The 14,713-nt window shown below is 37.9% G+C and overlaps 8 non-coding genes across 8 annotated transcripts; all 8 read left to right on the top strand.

Moving 5' to 3' along the window:
- The first annotated feature begins 1,231 nt into the window (after positions 1 to 1,231).
- On the top strand, positions 1,232 to 1,316 carry TRNAR-UCU (transfer RNA arginine (anticodon UCU)). Its single transcript is given in 2 exon segments — positions 1,232 to 1,268; positions 1,281 to 1,316. It is a non-coding gene; the product is annotated as a tRNA-Arg (tRNA).
- A 2,197-nt stretch (positions 1,317 to 3,513) lies between these two features.
- On the top strand, positions 3,514 to 3,598 carry TRNAR-UCU (transfer RNA arginine (anticodon UCU)). The gene is given in 2 exon segments: positions 3,514 to 3,550; positions 3,563 to 3,598. It is a non-coding gene; the product is annotated as a tRNA-Arg (tRNA).
- A 280-nt stretch (positions 3,599 to 3,878) lies between these two features.
- TRNAR-UCU (transfer RNA arginine (anticodon UCU)) lies at positions 3,879 to 3,963 on the top strand. The gene is given in 2 exon segments: positions 3,879 to 3,915; positions 3,928 to 3,963. It is a non-coding gene; the product is annotated as a tRNA-Arg (tRNA).
- A 2,193-nt stretch (positions 3,964 to 6,156) lies between these two features.
- TRNAR-UCU (transfer RNA arginine (anticodon UCU)) lies at positions 6,157 to 6,241 on the top strand. Its single transcript is given in 2 exon segments — positions 6,157 to 6,193; positions 6,206 to 6,241. It is a non-coding gene; the product is annotated as a tRNA-Arg (tRNA).
- Positions 6,242 to 6,521: 280 nt separating this feature from the next.
- TRNAR-UCU (transfer RNA arginine (anticodon UCU)) lies at positions 6,522 to 6,606 on the top strand. The gene is given in 2 exon segments: positions 6,522 to 6,558; positions 6,571 to 6,606. It is a non-coding gene; the product is annotated as a tRNA-Arg (tRNA).
- Positions 6,607 to 8,802: 2,196 nt separating this feature from the next.
- TRNAR-UCU (transfer RNA arginine (anticodon UCU)) lies at positions 8,803 to 8,887 on the top strand. Its single transcript is given in 2 exon segments — positions 8,803 to 8,839; positions 8,852 to 8,887. It is a non-coding gene; the product is annotated as a tRNA-Arg (tRNA).
- A 2,194-nt stretch (positions 8,888 to 11,081) lies between these two features.
- On the top strand, positions 11,082 to 11,166 carry TRNAR-UCU (transfer RNA arginine (anticodon UCU)). Its single transcript is given in 2 exon segments — positions 11,082 to 11,118; positions 11,131 to 11,166. It is a non-coding gene; the product is annotated as a tRNA-Arg (tRNA).
- A 280-nt stretch (positions 11,167 to 11,446) lies between these two features.
- TRNAR-UCU (transfer RNA arginine (anticodon UCU)) lies at positions 11,447 to 11,531 on the top strand. Its single transcript is given in 2 exon segments — positions 11,447 to 11,483; positions 11,496 to 11,531. It is a non-coding gene; the product is annotated as a tRNA-Arg (tRNA).
- Positions 11,532 to 14,713: the final 3,182 nt, after the last annotated feature.

Below are 14,713 nucleotides of genomic sequence, written 5' to 3'. Positions count from 1 at the left end.
GTATAGGAATTCGAAACTATAAATCAACCAAAACATACCACATGTGTATCATTGCTACACGCTTTCTCGTCCCATGCGTATCGTATAAAGAATACTATGGCATTGCATATTGACAACACCCATTTTACAGCCAATGTTATGTTGAACTTATTACGGGTGTTAGATATTGCTGGTCGGTTTGATTGGAAGAATGTCTGCGGTTACGTAGACGGTAAATCGCACAGCAAAGGTAAGTAAATGTGCTCTACTTTAAATAATTATGTCTCACCGAATTAACTTCAAAATGGATTATAGTGGTTTAGGTCACGTAATGTTGTATCACGATTGCTACAGACACAAATATGTGTTTTTTTTATTTTTACAGGTAGTTATGTTGGCAGGAAATCAAGTCGCTATATCTACAGCGAAACACAGTCGGTTTTATTAGAAGTAATATTTACAACTACTACGGAGTATCTAAATCGCGACATGCGCAAGCGTATCGCCATAATTACCAAATTATCGGAAAAGTCAATTATGGTAAGTGAGAGCATTATGTATGCACCAAAGTATGTTATAATGTAAGCGAACAGTTTCTTGTTGTTCATTATACAATAATCTATTTTATTCACTTTTCAGAAGTGGTTTCAGAATCGTCGGGGTCAAAAACGGAGGCAAGAACGGAAAAGAGATGCCGTGTTATATGCTAAGCACCATCAAGCACCAATACAAATGTTGAAAGAATCGACGACGCGTTTTCCGTCCGTGCGAAGTCGAGGAAAATCAGTGGACACTCGACTTGATGTCCTACCAGCAACGCCTTCCCTCAGTGAATATATTGGTGTTCCACAATCCAGTAGTACACCAAGGCATTGTAGTGATACGAAGATACAAAATTGCAGTACACATTCCAGTGGTATCCTGACAGACGTCTATCAAAGTGAAATAGAAATATGTAGTACACCTTGTAAAGACGTGTCATCAGATTTGTCATTTAATGGAATTACTGATTTAGATCGTACTCTGTGTCCATTAGTCATTTGCGAAGCTTCATATTCTGTTTGAGAAAAGCATTTATTCGTGGTTAGTCATTTTAATTTCGTGTACATAATACGTTATAATAAAATATAAATAAAAAATACATATCGTGTATTCAATTATGAGTCAAGATGGAAAGGAACAGTGTGATCTGGTCAAACGTTGTGATGTAAAAAATAAAAATACCTTGCATACGAAGCAGGCGATATGCAGTGTCTCCGTGGCGCAACGGATAGCGCGTCGGACTTCTAGTTGAAACAGTTATTCGGAGGCTGTGGGTTCGAATACCACCGGAGATGGCTCTTCTTTTAAGTCACGATGGACATGTTTTGTTCAAATTGTCGTCAATAGTCTTAACATATTGGACAGTTGTAGCTCTCCTCGGTACTAATAATTAGAAAGACCGAGACCGTCGACTGAGATTAAAATATTCTGCATGCATTTTGATGTAAGGAACCAAATACAAAAATGGCTACTAATGGTATAAAAAGCCAACTGATTGTAGCGACACTAGGTGTTTGATACGTGTTCTACACGAGCCTTTGTAAGATCAACCGAAATATAAAAATAATTACCTAATTCCATCAACATACATGTCCTTGCTTATCCCCAACGTCTACATGGAATGACGTTGAATGCTCTTTAACATGTTGTTGAAGCACCGTCACTCGGTAAATGTTGGTGAGTTGAAACATAATCAACCGGAACAATCACAGAGTTAGTGAGTTTTCACGATCCGCGGATTATTAATTAGCATTCCAATTATTAACACATTTGCCAAAAGTTAACACATTTGCCATGATATTAGAAAGCCGGCATTTTTGAAAGAAAAGCAGTTCTCTATTGGATTGTTTTGTTCAATTTAACGTCAGTGTTCTGTCCGAATTAAACAGCAGTATCTTACCTATGTATCAATAATTAAAGAACACCAACGAGAGAAGAGCGTCGGATGAGATTTATAATTCCATACACATTTTGAAATGGTATACTCATTAATAAACACAACAAAATCGCCGCAGCCAGTAGACGTTTTTTTTTTGTTTTGTCGAAGCGCCATCACTCGGTGAATACCGGCAAGTTCAATCATCAACAGCATTACACATCCGAGTTCCTGTGTCTTTTCACGTTATATGGAGTGTTAATTGGCATAACAACACTGCGAGTTAACACATTTATAGCGCAAGTAAACAGGCGGCATTTTACAGAAGGGGGCGGCAATCCATTGACAAAGTTATCTTGAATATCCTTGCAAATGCGAAAATTGGTATAGGAATTCGAAACTATAAATCAACCAAAACATACCACATGTGTATCATTGCTACACGCTTTCTCGTCCCATGTGTATCGTATAAAGAATACTATGGCATTACATATTGACAACACCCATTTTACAGCCAATGTTATGTTGAACTTATTACCGGTGTTAGATATTGCTGGTCGGTTTGATTGGAAGAATGTCTGCGGTTACGTAGATGGTAAATCGCACAGCAAAGGTAAGTAAATGTGCTCTACTTTAAATAATTATGTCTCACCGAATTAACTTTAAAATGGATTATAGTGGTTTAGGTCACGTAATGTTGTATCACGATTGCTACAGACACAAATATGTTTTTTTTTTAATTTTTACAGGTAGTTATGTTGGCAGGAAATCAAGTCGCTATATCTACAGCGAGACACAGTCGGTTTTATTAGAAGTAATATTTACAACTACTACGGAGTATCTAAATCGCGACATGCGCAAGCGTAACGCCATAATTACCAACTTATCGGAAAAGTCAATTATGGTAAGTGAGAGCATTATGTATGCACCAAAGTATGTTATAATGTAAGCGAACAGTTTCTTGTTGTTCATTATACAATAATCTATTTTATTCACTTTTCAGAAGTGGTTTCAGAATCGTCGGGGTCAAAAACGGAGGCAAGAACGGAAAAGAGATGCCGTGTTATATGCTAAGCACCATCAAGCACCAATACAAAAGTTGAAAGAATCGACGACGCGTTTTCCGTCCGTGCGAAGTCGAGGAAAATCAGTGGACACTCGACTTGATGTCCTACCAGCAACGCCTTCCCTCAGTGAATATGTTGGTGTTCCACAATCCAGTAGTACACCAAGGCATTGTAGTGATACGAAGATACAAAATTGCAGTACACATTCCAGTGGTATCCTGACAGACGTCTATCAAAGTGAAATAGAAATATGTAGTACACCTTGTAAAGACGTGTCATCAGATTTGTCATTTAATGGAATTAATGATTTAGATCGTACTCTGTGTCCATTAGTCATTTGCGAAGCTTCATATTCTGTTTGAGAAAAGCATTTATTCGTGGTTAGTCATTTTAATTTCGTGTACATAATACGTTATAATAAAATATAAATAAAAAATACATATCGTGTATTCAATTATGAGTCAAGATGGAAAGGAACAGTGTGATCTGGTCAAACGTTGTGATGTAAAAAATAAAAATACCTTGCATACGAAGCAGGCGATATGCAGTGTCTCCGTGGCGCAACGGATAGCGCGTCGGACTTCTAGTTGAAACAGTTATTCGGAGGCTGTGGGTTCGAATCCCACCGGAGATGGCTCTTCATTTAAGTCACGATGGACATGTTTTGTTCAAATTGTCGTCAATAGTCTTAACATATTGGAAAGTTGTAGCTCTCCTCGGTACTAATAATTAGGAAAGACCGAGACCGTCGACTGAGATTAAAATATTCTGCACGCATTTTGATGGAATGAACCAATATAAAAAAAATGGCTACCAATGGTATAAAAAGCCAACTGGTTGTAGCGATACAAGGTGTTTGGTGTTGTGATGTAACAAATAAAAATATCTTGCATATGAAGCAGGCGGTATGCTGTGTCTTCGTGGCGCAACGGATAGCGCGTCGGACTTCTAGTTGAAACAGTTATTCGGAGGCTGTGGGTTCGAATCCCACCGGAGATGGCTCTTCTTTTAAGTCACGATGGACATGTTTTGTTCAAATTGTCGTCAATGGTCTTAACATATTGGACAGTTGTAGCTCTCCTCGGTGCTAATAATTAGAAAGACCGAGACCGTCGACTGAGATTAAAATATTCTACACGGATTTTGATGTAATGAACCAAATACAAAAATGGCTACTAATGGTATAAAAAGCCAACTGATTGTAGCGATACTAGGTGTTTGATACGTGTTCTACACGAGCCTTTGTAAGATCAACCGAAATATAAAAATAATTACCTAATTCCATCAACATACATGTCCTTGCTTATCCCCAACGTCTACATGGAATGACGTTGAATGCTCTTTAACATGTTGTTGAAGCACCGTCACTCGGTAAATGTTGGTGAGTTGAAACATAATCAACCGGAACAATCACAGAGTTAGTGAGTTTTCACGATCCGCGGATTATTAATTAGCATTCCAATTATTAACACATTTGCCAAAAGTTAACACATTTGCCATGATATTAGAAAGCCGGCATTTTTGAAAGAAAAGCAGTTCTCTATTGGTGTCTTGTTCAATTTAACGTCAGTGTTCTGTCCGAATTAAACAGCAGTATCTTACTTAAGTGTCAATAATTAAAGAACACCAAATAGAGAAGAGCGTCGGATGAGATTTATAATTCCATACACATTTTGAAATGGTATACTCATTAATAAACACAACAAAATCGCCGCAGCCAGTATACGTTTTTTTGTTTTGTCGAAGCGCCATCACTCGGTGAATGCCGGCAAGTTCAATCATTAACAGCTTTACACATCCGAGTGCCAGTGTCTTTTCACGTTATATGGAGTGTTAATTGGCATAACAACACTGCGAGTTAACACATTTGTAGCACAAGTAAACAGCCGGCATTTTACAGATGGGGGCGGCAATCCATTGACAAAGTTTTCTTGAATATCCTTACAAATGCGAAAATTGGTATAGGAATTCGAAACTATAAATCAACCAAAACATACCACATGTGTATCATTGCTACACGCTTTCTCGTCCCATGCGTATCGTATAAAGAATACTATGGCATTGCATATTGACAACACCCATTTTACAGCCAATGTTATGTTGAACTTATTACGGGTGTTAGATATTGCTGGTCGGTTTGATTGGAAGAATGTCTGCGGTTACGTAGACGGTAAATCGCACAGCAAAGGTAAGTAAATGTGCTCTACTTTAAATAATTATGTCTCACCGAATTAACTTCAAAATGGATTATAGTGGTTTAGGTCACGTAATGTTGTATCACGATTGCTACAGACACAAATATGTGTTGTTTTTTTATTTTTACAGGTAGTTATGTTGGCAGGAAATCAAGTCGCTATATCTACAGCGAAACACAGTCGGTTTTATTAGAAGTAATATTTACAACTACTACGGAGTATCTAAATCGCGACATGCGCAAGCGTATCGCCATAATTACCAAATTATCGGAAAAGTCAATTATGGTAAGTGAGAGCATTATGTATGCACCAAAGTATGTTATAATGTAAGCGAACAGTTTCTTGTTGTTCATTATACAATAATCTATTTTATTCACTTTTCAGAAGTGGTTTCAGAATCGTCGGGGTCAAAAACGGAGGCAAGAACGGAAAAGAGATGCCGTGTTATATGCTAAGCACCATCAAGCACCAATACAAATGTTGAAAGAATCGACGACGCGTTTTCCGTCCGTGCGAAGTCGAGGAAAATCAGTGGACACTCGACTTGATGTCCTACCAGCAACGCCTTCCCTCAGTGAATATATTGGTGTTCCACAATCCAGTAGTACACCAAGGCATTGTAGTGATACGAAGATACAAAATTGCAGTACACATTCCAGTGGTATCCTGACAGACGTCTATCAAAGTGAAATAGAAATATGTAGTACACCTTGTAAAGACGTGTCATCAGATTTGTCATTTAATGGAATTACTGATTTAGATCGTACTCTGTGTCCATTAGTCATTTGCGAAGCTTCATATTCTGTTTGAGAAAAGCATTTATTCGTGGTTAGTCATTTTAATTTCGTGTACATAATACGTTATAATAAAATATAAATAAAAAATACATATCGTGTATTCAATTATGAGTCAAGATGGAAAGGAACAGTGTGATCTGGTCAAACGTTGTGATGTAAAAAATAAAAATACCTTGCATACGAAGCAGGCGATATGCAGTGTCTCCGTGGCGCAACGGATAGCGCGTCGGACTTCTAGTTGAAACAGTTATTCGGAGGCTGTGGGTTCGAATCCCACCGGAGATGGCTCTTCTTTTAAGTCACGATGGACATGTTTTGTTCAAATTGTCGTCAATAGTCTTAACATATTGGAAAGTTGTAGCTCTCCTCGGTACTAATAATTAGGAAAGACCGAGACCGTCGACTGAGATTAAAATATTCTGCACGCATTTTGATGGAATGAACCAATATAAAAAAAATGGCTACCAATGGTATAAAAAGCCAACTGGTTGTAGCGATACAAGGTGTTTGTTGTTGTGATGTAACAAATAAAAATATCTTGCATATGAAGCAGGCGGTATGCTGTGTCTTCGTGGCGCAACGGATAGCGCGTCGGACTTCTAGTTGAAACAGTTATTCGGAGGCTGTGGGTTCGAATCCCACCGGAGATGGCTCTTCTTTTAAGTCACGATGGACATGTTTTGTTCAAATTGTCGTCAATGGTCTTAACATATTAGACAGTTGTAGCTCTCCTCGGTACTAATAATTAGAAAGACCGAGACCGTCGACTGAGATTAAAATATTCTGCATGCATTTTGATGTAAGGAACCAAATACAAAAATGGCTACTAATGGTATAAAAAGCCAACTGATTGTAGCGACACTAGGTGTTTGATACGTGTTCTACACGAGCCTTTGTAAGATCAACCGAAATATAAAAATAATTACCTAATTCCATCAACATACATGTCCTTGCTTATCCCCAACGTCTACATGGAATGACGTTGAATGCTCTTTAACATGTTGTTGAAGCACCGTCACTCGGTAAATGTTGGTGAGTTGAAACATAATCAACCGGAACAATCACAGAGTTAGTGAGTTTTCACGATCCGCGGATTATTAATTAGCATTCCAATTATTAACACATTTGCCAAAAGTTAACACATTTGCCATGATATTAGAAAGCCGGCATTTTTGAAAGAAAAGCAGTTCTCTATTGGATTGTTTTGTTCAATTTAACGTCAGTGTTCTGTCCGAATTAAACAGCAGTATCTTACCTATGTATCAATAATTAAAGAACACCAACGGGAGAAGAGCGTCGGATGAGATTTATAATTCCATACACATTTTGAAATGGTATACTCATTAATAAACACAACAAAATCGCCGCAGCCAGTAGACGTTTTTTTTTTGTTTTGTCGAAGCGCCATCACTCGGTGAATACCGGCAAGTTCAATCATCAACAGCATTACATATCCGAGTTCCTGTGTCTTTTCACGTTATATGGAGTGTTAATTGGCATAACAACACTGCGAGTTAACACATTTATAGCGCAAGTAAACAGGCGGCATTTTACAGAAGGGGGCGGCAATCCATTGACAAAGTTTTCTTGAATATCCTTGCAAATGCGAAAATTGGTATAGGAATTCGAAACTATAAATCAACCAAAACATACCACATGTGTATCATTGCTACACGCTTTCTCGTCCCATGTGTATCGTATAAAGAATACTATGGCATTACATATTGACAACACCCATTTTACAGCCAATGTTATGTTGAACTTATTACCGGTGTTAGATATTGCTGGTCGGTTTGATTGGAAGAATGTCTGCGGTTACGTAGATGGTAAATCGCACAGCAAAGGTAAGTAAATGTGCTCTACTTTAAATAATTATGTCTCACCGAATTAACTTCAAAATGGATTATAGTGGTTTAGGTCACGTAATGTTGTATCACGATTGCTACAGACACAAATATGTTTTTTTTTAATTTTTACAGGTAGTTATGTTGGCAGGAAATCAAGTCGCTATATCTACAGCGAGACACAGTCGGTTTTATTAGAAGTAATATTTACAACTACTACGGAGTATCTAAATCGCGACATGCGCAAGCGTAACGCCATAATTACCAACTTATCGGAAAAGTCAATTATGGTAAGTGAGAGCATTATGTATGCACCAAAGTATGTTATAATGTAAGCGAACAGTTTCTTGTTGTTCATTATACAATAATCTATTTTATTCACTTTTCAGAAGTGGTTTCAGAATCGTCGGAGTCAAAAACGGAGGCAAGAACGGAAAAGAGATGCCGTGTTATATGCTAAGCACCATCAAGCACCAATACAAAAGTTGAAAGAATCGACGACGCGTTTTCCGTCCGTGCGAAGTCGAGGAAAATCAGTGGACACTCGACTTGATGTCCTACCAGCAACGCCTTCCCTCCGGGAATATATTGGTGTTCCACAATCCAGTAGTACACCAAGGCATTGTAGTGATACGAAGATACAAAATTGCAGTACACATTCCAGTGGTATCCTGACAGACGTCTGTCAAAGTGAAATAGAAATATGTAGTACACCTTGTAAAGACGTGTCATCAGATTTGTCATTTAATGGAATTACTGATTTAGATCGTACTCTGTGTCCATTAGTCATTTGCGAAGCTTCATATTCTGTTTGAGAAAAGCATTTATTCGTGGTTAGTCATTTTAATTTCGTGTACATAATACGTTAAAATAAAATATAAATAAAAAATACATATCGTGTATTCAATTATGAGTCAAGATGGAAAGGAACAGTGTGATCTGGTCAAACGTTGTGATGTAAAAAATAAAAATACCTTGCATACGAAGCAGGCGATATGCAGTGTCTCCGTGGCGCAACGGATAGTGCGTCGGACTTCTAGTTGAAACAGTTATTCGGAGGCTGTGGGTTCGAATCCCACCGGAGATGGCTCTTCTTTTAAGTCACGATGGACATGTTTTGTTCAAATTGTCGTCAATGGTCTTAACATATTGGACAGTTGTAGCTCTCCTCGGTGCTAATAATTAGAAAGACCGAGACCGTCGACTGAGATTAAAATATTCTACACGGATTTTGATGTAATGAACCAAATACAAAAATGGCTACTAATGGTATAAAAAGCCAACTGATTGTAGCGATACTAGGTGTTTGATACGTGTTCTACACGAGCCTTTGTAAGATCAACCGAAATATAAAAATAATTACCTAATTCCATCAACATACATGTCCTTGCTTATCCCCAACGTCTACATGGAATGACGTTGAATGCTCTTTAACATGTTGTTGAAGCACCGTCACTCGGTAAATGTTGGTGAGTTGAAACATAATCAACCAGAACAATCACAGAGTTAGTGAGTTTTCACGATCCGCGGATTATTAATTAGCATTCCAATTATTAACACATTTGCCAAAAGTTAACACATTTGCCATGATATTAGAAAGCCGGCATTTTTGAAAGAAAAGCAGTTCTCTATTGGCTTGTTTTGTTCAATTTAACGTCAGTCTTCTGTCCGAATTAAACAGCAGTATCTTACCTAAGTGTCAATAATTAAAGAACACCAAAGAGAGAAGAGCGTCGGATGAGATTTATAATTCCATACACATTTTGAAATGGTATACTCATTAATAAACACAACAAAATCGCCGCAGCCAGTAGACGTTTTTTTTGTTTTGTCGAAGCGCCATCACTCGGTGAATGCCGGCAAGTTCAATCATTAACAGCTTTACACATCCGAGTTCCTGTGTCTTTTCACGTTATATGGAGTGTTAATTGGCATAACAACACTGCGAGTTAACACATTTGTAGCGCAAGTAAACAGACGGCATTTTACAGAAGGGGGCGGCAATCCATTGACAAAGTTTTCTTGAATATCCTTACAAATGCGAAAATTGGTATAGGAATTCGAAACTATAAAGCAACCAAAACATACCACATGTGTATCATTGCTACACGCTTTCTCGTCCCATGCGTATCGTATAAAGAATACTATGGCATTACATATTGACAACACCCATTTTACAGCCAATGTTATGTTGAACATATTACCGGTGTTAGATATTGCTGGTCGGTTTGATTGGAAGAATGTCTGCGGTTACGTAGATGGTAAATCGCACAGCAAAGGTAAGTAAATGTGCTCTACTTTAAATAATTATGTCTCACCGAATTAACTTCAAAATGGATTATAGTGGTTTAGGTCACGTAATGTTGTATCACGATTGCTACAGACACAAATATGTATTTTTTTATTTTTACAGGTAGTTATGTTGGCAGGAAATCAAGTCGCTATATCTACAGCGAGACACAGTCGGTTTTATTAGAAGTAATATTTACAACTACTACGGAGTATCTAAATCGCGACATGCGCAAGCGTATCGCCATAATTACCAACTTATCGGAAAAGTCAATTATGGTAAGTGAGAGCATTATGTATGCACCAAAGTATGTTATAATGTAAGCGAACAGTTTCTTGTTGTTCATTATACAATAATCTATTTTATTCACTTTTCAGAAGTGGTTTCAGAATCGTCGGGGTCAAAAACGGAGGCAAGAACGGAAAAGAGATGCCGTGTTATATGCTAAGCACCATCAAGCACCAATACAAAAGTTGAAAGAATCGACGACGCGTTTTCCGTCCGTGCGAAGTCGAGGAAAATCAGTGGACACTCGACTTGATGTCCTACCAGCAACGCCTTCCCTCAGTGAATATGTTGGTGTTCCACAATCCAGTAGTACACCAAGGCATTGTAGTGATACGAAGATACAAAATTGCAGTACACATTCCAGTGGTATCCTGACAGACGTCTATCAAAGTGAAATAGAAATATGTAGTACACCTTGTAAAGACGTGTCATCAGATTTGTCATTTAATGGAATTACTGATTTAGATCGTACTCTGTGTTCATTAGTCATTTGCGAAGCTTCATATTCTGTTTGAGAAAAGCATTTATTCGTGGTTAGTCATTTTAATTTCGTGTACATAATACGTTATAATAAAATATAAATAAAAAAATACATATTGTGTATTCAATTATGAGTCAAGATCGAAAGGAACAGTGTGATCTGGTCAAACGTTGTGATGTAAAAAATAAAAATACCTTGCATACGAAGCAGGCGATATGCAGTGTCTCCGTGGTGCAACGGATAGCGCGTCGGACTTCTAGTTGAAACAGTTATTCGGAGGCTGTGGGTTCGAATCCCACCGGAGATGGCTCTTCTTTTAAGTCACGATGGACATGTTTTGTTCAAATTGTCGTCAATAGTCATAACATATTGGACAGTTGTAGCTCTCCTCGGTACTAATAATTAGGAAAGACCGAGACCGTCGACTGAGATTAAAATATTCTGCACGCATTTTGATGGAATGAACCAATATAAAAAAAATGGCTACCAATGGTATAAAAAGCCAACTGGTTGTAGCGATACAAGGTGTTTGGTGTTGTGATGTAACAAATAAAAATATCTTGCATATGAAGCAGGCGGTATGCTGTGTCTCCGTGGCGCAACGGATAGCGCGTCGGACTTCTAGTTGAAACAGTTATTCGGAGGCTGTGGGTTCGAATCCCACCGGAGATGGCTCTTCTTTTAAGTCACGATGGACATGTTTTGTTCAAATTATCGTCAATGGTCTTAACATATTGGACAGTTGTAGCTCTCCTCGGTGCTAATAATTAGAAAGACCGAGACCGTCGACTGAGATTAAAATATTCTACACGGATTTTGATGTAATGAACCAAATACAAAAATGGCTACTAATGGTATAAAAAGCCAACAGATTGTAGCGATACTAGGTGTTTGATACGTGTTCTACACGAGCCTTTGTAAGATCAACCGAAATATAAAAATAATTACCTAATTCCATCAACATACATGTCCTTGCTTATCCCCAACGTCTACATGGAATGACGTTGAATGCTCTTTAACATGTTGTTGAAGCACCGTCACTCGGTAAATGTTGGTGAGTTGAAACATAATCAACCGGAACAATCACAGAGTTAGTGAGTTTTCACGATCCGCGGATTATTAATTAGCATTCCAATTATTAACACATTTGCCAAAAGTTAACACATTTGCCATGATATTAGAAAGCCGGCATTTTTGAAAGAAAAGCAGTTCTCTATTGGCTTGTTTTGTTCAATTTAACGTCAGTGTTCTGTCCGAATTAAACAGCAGTATCTTACTTAAGTGTCAATAATTAAAGAACACCAAATAGAGAAGAGCGTCGGATGAGATTTATAATTCCATACACATTTTGAAATGTATACTCATTAATAAACACAACAAAATCGCCGCAGCCAGTATACGTTTTTTTGTTTTGTCGAAGCGCCATCACTCGGTGAATGCCGGCAAGTTCAATCATTAACAGCTTTACACATCCGAGTGCCTATGTCTTTGCACGTTATATGGAGTGTTAATTGGCATAACAACACTGCGAGTTAACACATTTGTAGCACAAGTGAACAGCCGGCATTTTACAGAAGGGGCGGCAATCCATTGACAAAGTTTTCTTGAATATCCTTACAAATGCGAAAATTGGTATAGGAATTCGAAACTATAAATCAACCAAAACATACCACATGTGTATCATTGCTACACGCTTTCTCGTCCCATGCGTATCGTATAAAGAATACTATGGCATTACATATTGACAACACCCATTATACAGCGAATGTTATGTTGAACTTATTACGGGTGTTAGATATTGCTGGTCGGTTTGATTGGAAGAATGTCTGCGGTTACGTAGATGGTAAATCGCACAGCAAAGGTAAGTAAATGTGCTCTACTTTAAATAATTATGTCTCACCGAATTAACTTCAAAATGGATTATAGTGGTTTAGGTCACGTAATGTTGTATCACGATTGCTACAGACACAAATATGTGTTTTTTTTTTATTTTTACAGGTAGTTATGTTGGCAGGAAATCAAGTCGCTATATCTACAGCGAAACACAGTCGGTTTTATTAGAAGTAATATTTACAACTACTACGGAGTATCTAAATCGCGACATGCGCAAGCGTATCGCCATAATTACCAAATTATCGGAAAAGTCAATTATGGTAAGTGAGAGCATTATGTATGCACCAAAGTATGTTATAATGTAAGCGAACAGTTTCTTGTTGTTCATTATACAATAATCTATTTTATTCACTTTTCAGAAGTGGTTTCAGAATCGTCGGGGTCAAAAACGGAGGCAAGAACGGAAAAGAGATGCCGTGTTATATGCTAAGCACCATCAAGCACCAATACAAATGTTGAAAGAATCGACGACGCGTTTTCCGTCCGTGCGAAGTCGAGGAAAATCAGTGGACACTCGACTTGATGTTCTACCAGCAACGCCTTCCCTCAGTGAATATATTGGTGTTCCACAATCCAGTAGTACACCAAGGCATTGTAGTGATACGAAGATACAAAATTGCAGTACACATTCCAGTGGTATCCTGGCAGACGTCTATCAAAGTGAAATAGAAATATGTAGTACACCTTGTAAAGACGTGTCATCAGATTTGTCATTTAATGGAATTACTGATTTAGATCGTACTCTGTGTCCATTAGTCATTTGCGAAGCTTCATATTCAGTTTGAGAAAAGCATTTATTCGTGGTTAGTCATTTTAATTTCGTGTACATAATACGTTATAATAAAATATGAATACAAAATACATATTGTGTATTCAATTATGAGTCAAGATCGAAAGGAACAGTGTGATCTGGTCAAACGTTGTGATGTAAAACATAAAAATACCTTGCATACGAAGCAGGCGATATGCAGTGTCTCCGTGGCGCAACGGATAGCGCGTCAGACTTCTAGTTGAAACAGTTATTCGGAGGCTGTGGGTTCGAATTCCGCCGGAGATGGCTCTTCTTTTAAGTCACGATGGACATGTTTTGTTCAAATTGTCGTCAATAGTCTTAACATATTGGACAGTTGTAGCTCTCCTCGGTACTAATAATTAGGAAAGACCGAGACCGTCGACTGAGATTAAAATATTCTGCACGGATTTTGATGTAATGAACCAAAAACAAAAATGGCTACTAATGGTATAAAAAGCCAACTGATTGTAGCGATACTAGGTGTTTGATAAGTGTTCTACACGAGCCTTTGTAAGATCAACCAAAATAAAAAAATAATTACCTAATTCCATCAACATACATGTCCTTGCTTATCCCCAACGTCTACATGGAATGACGTTGAATGCTCTTTAACATGTTATTGAAGCACCGTCACTCGACAAATGTTGGTGAGTTGAAACATAATCAACCAGAACAATCACAGAGTTAGTGAGTTTTCACAACCCGCGGATTATTAATTAGCATTCCAATTGTTAACACATTTGCCAATAGTTAACACATTTGCCACGAAATTAGAAAGCCGGCATTTTTGAAAGAAAAGCAGTTCTCTATTGGCTTGTTTTGTTCAATTTAACGTCAGTCTTCTGTCCGAATTAAACAGCAGTATCTTACCTAAGTGTCAATAATTAAAGAACACCAAAGAGAGAAGAGCGTCGGATGAGATTTATAATTCCATACACATTTTGAAATGGTATACTCATTAATAAACACAACAAAATCGCCGCAGCCAGTAGACGTTTTTTTTTTGTTTTGTCGAAGCGCCATCACTCGGTGAATACCGGCAAGTTCAATCATCAACAGCATTACACATCCGAGTTCCTGTGTCTTTTCACGTTATATGGAGTGTTAATTGGCATAACAACACTGCGAGTTAACACATTTGTAGCGCAAGTAAACAGACGGCATTTTA

Source organism: Saccoglossus kowalevskii, chromosome 13, assembly GCF_978046115.1.
Source record: "Saccoglossus kowalevskii chromosome 13, keSacKowa6.1, whole genome shotgun sequence".
Lineage (NCBI taxonomy): Eukaryota > Metazoa > Hemichordata > Enteropneusta > Harrimaniidae > Saccoglossus > Saccoglossus kowalevskii.
The sequence above is the reverse complement of the archived record's forward strand: the minus strand, read 5'-3'. Positions and strand labels throughout refer to the sequence as shown.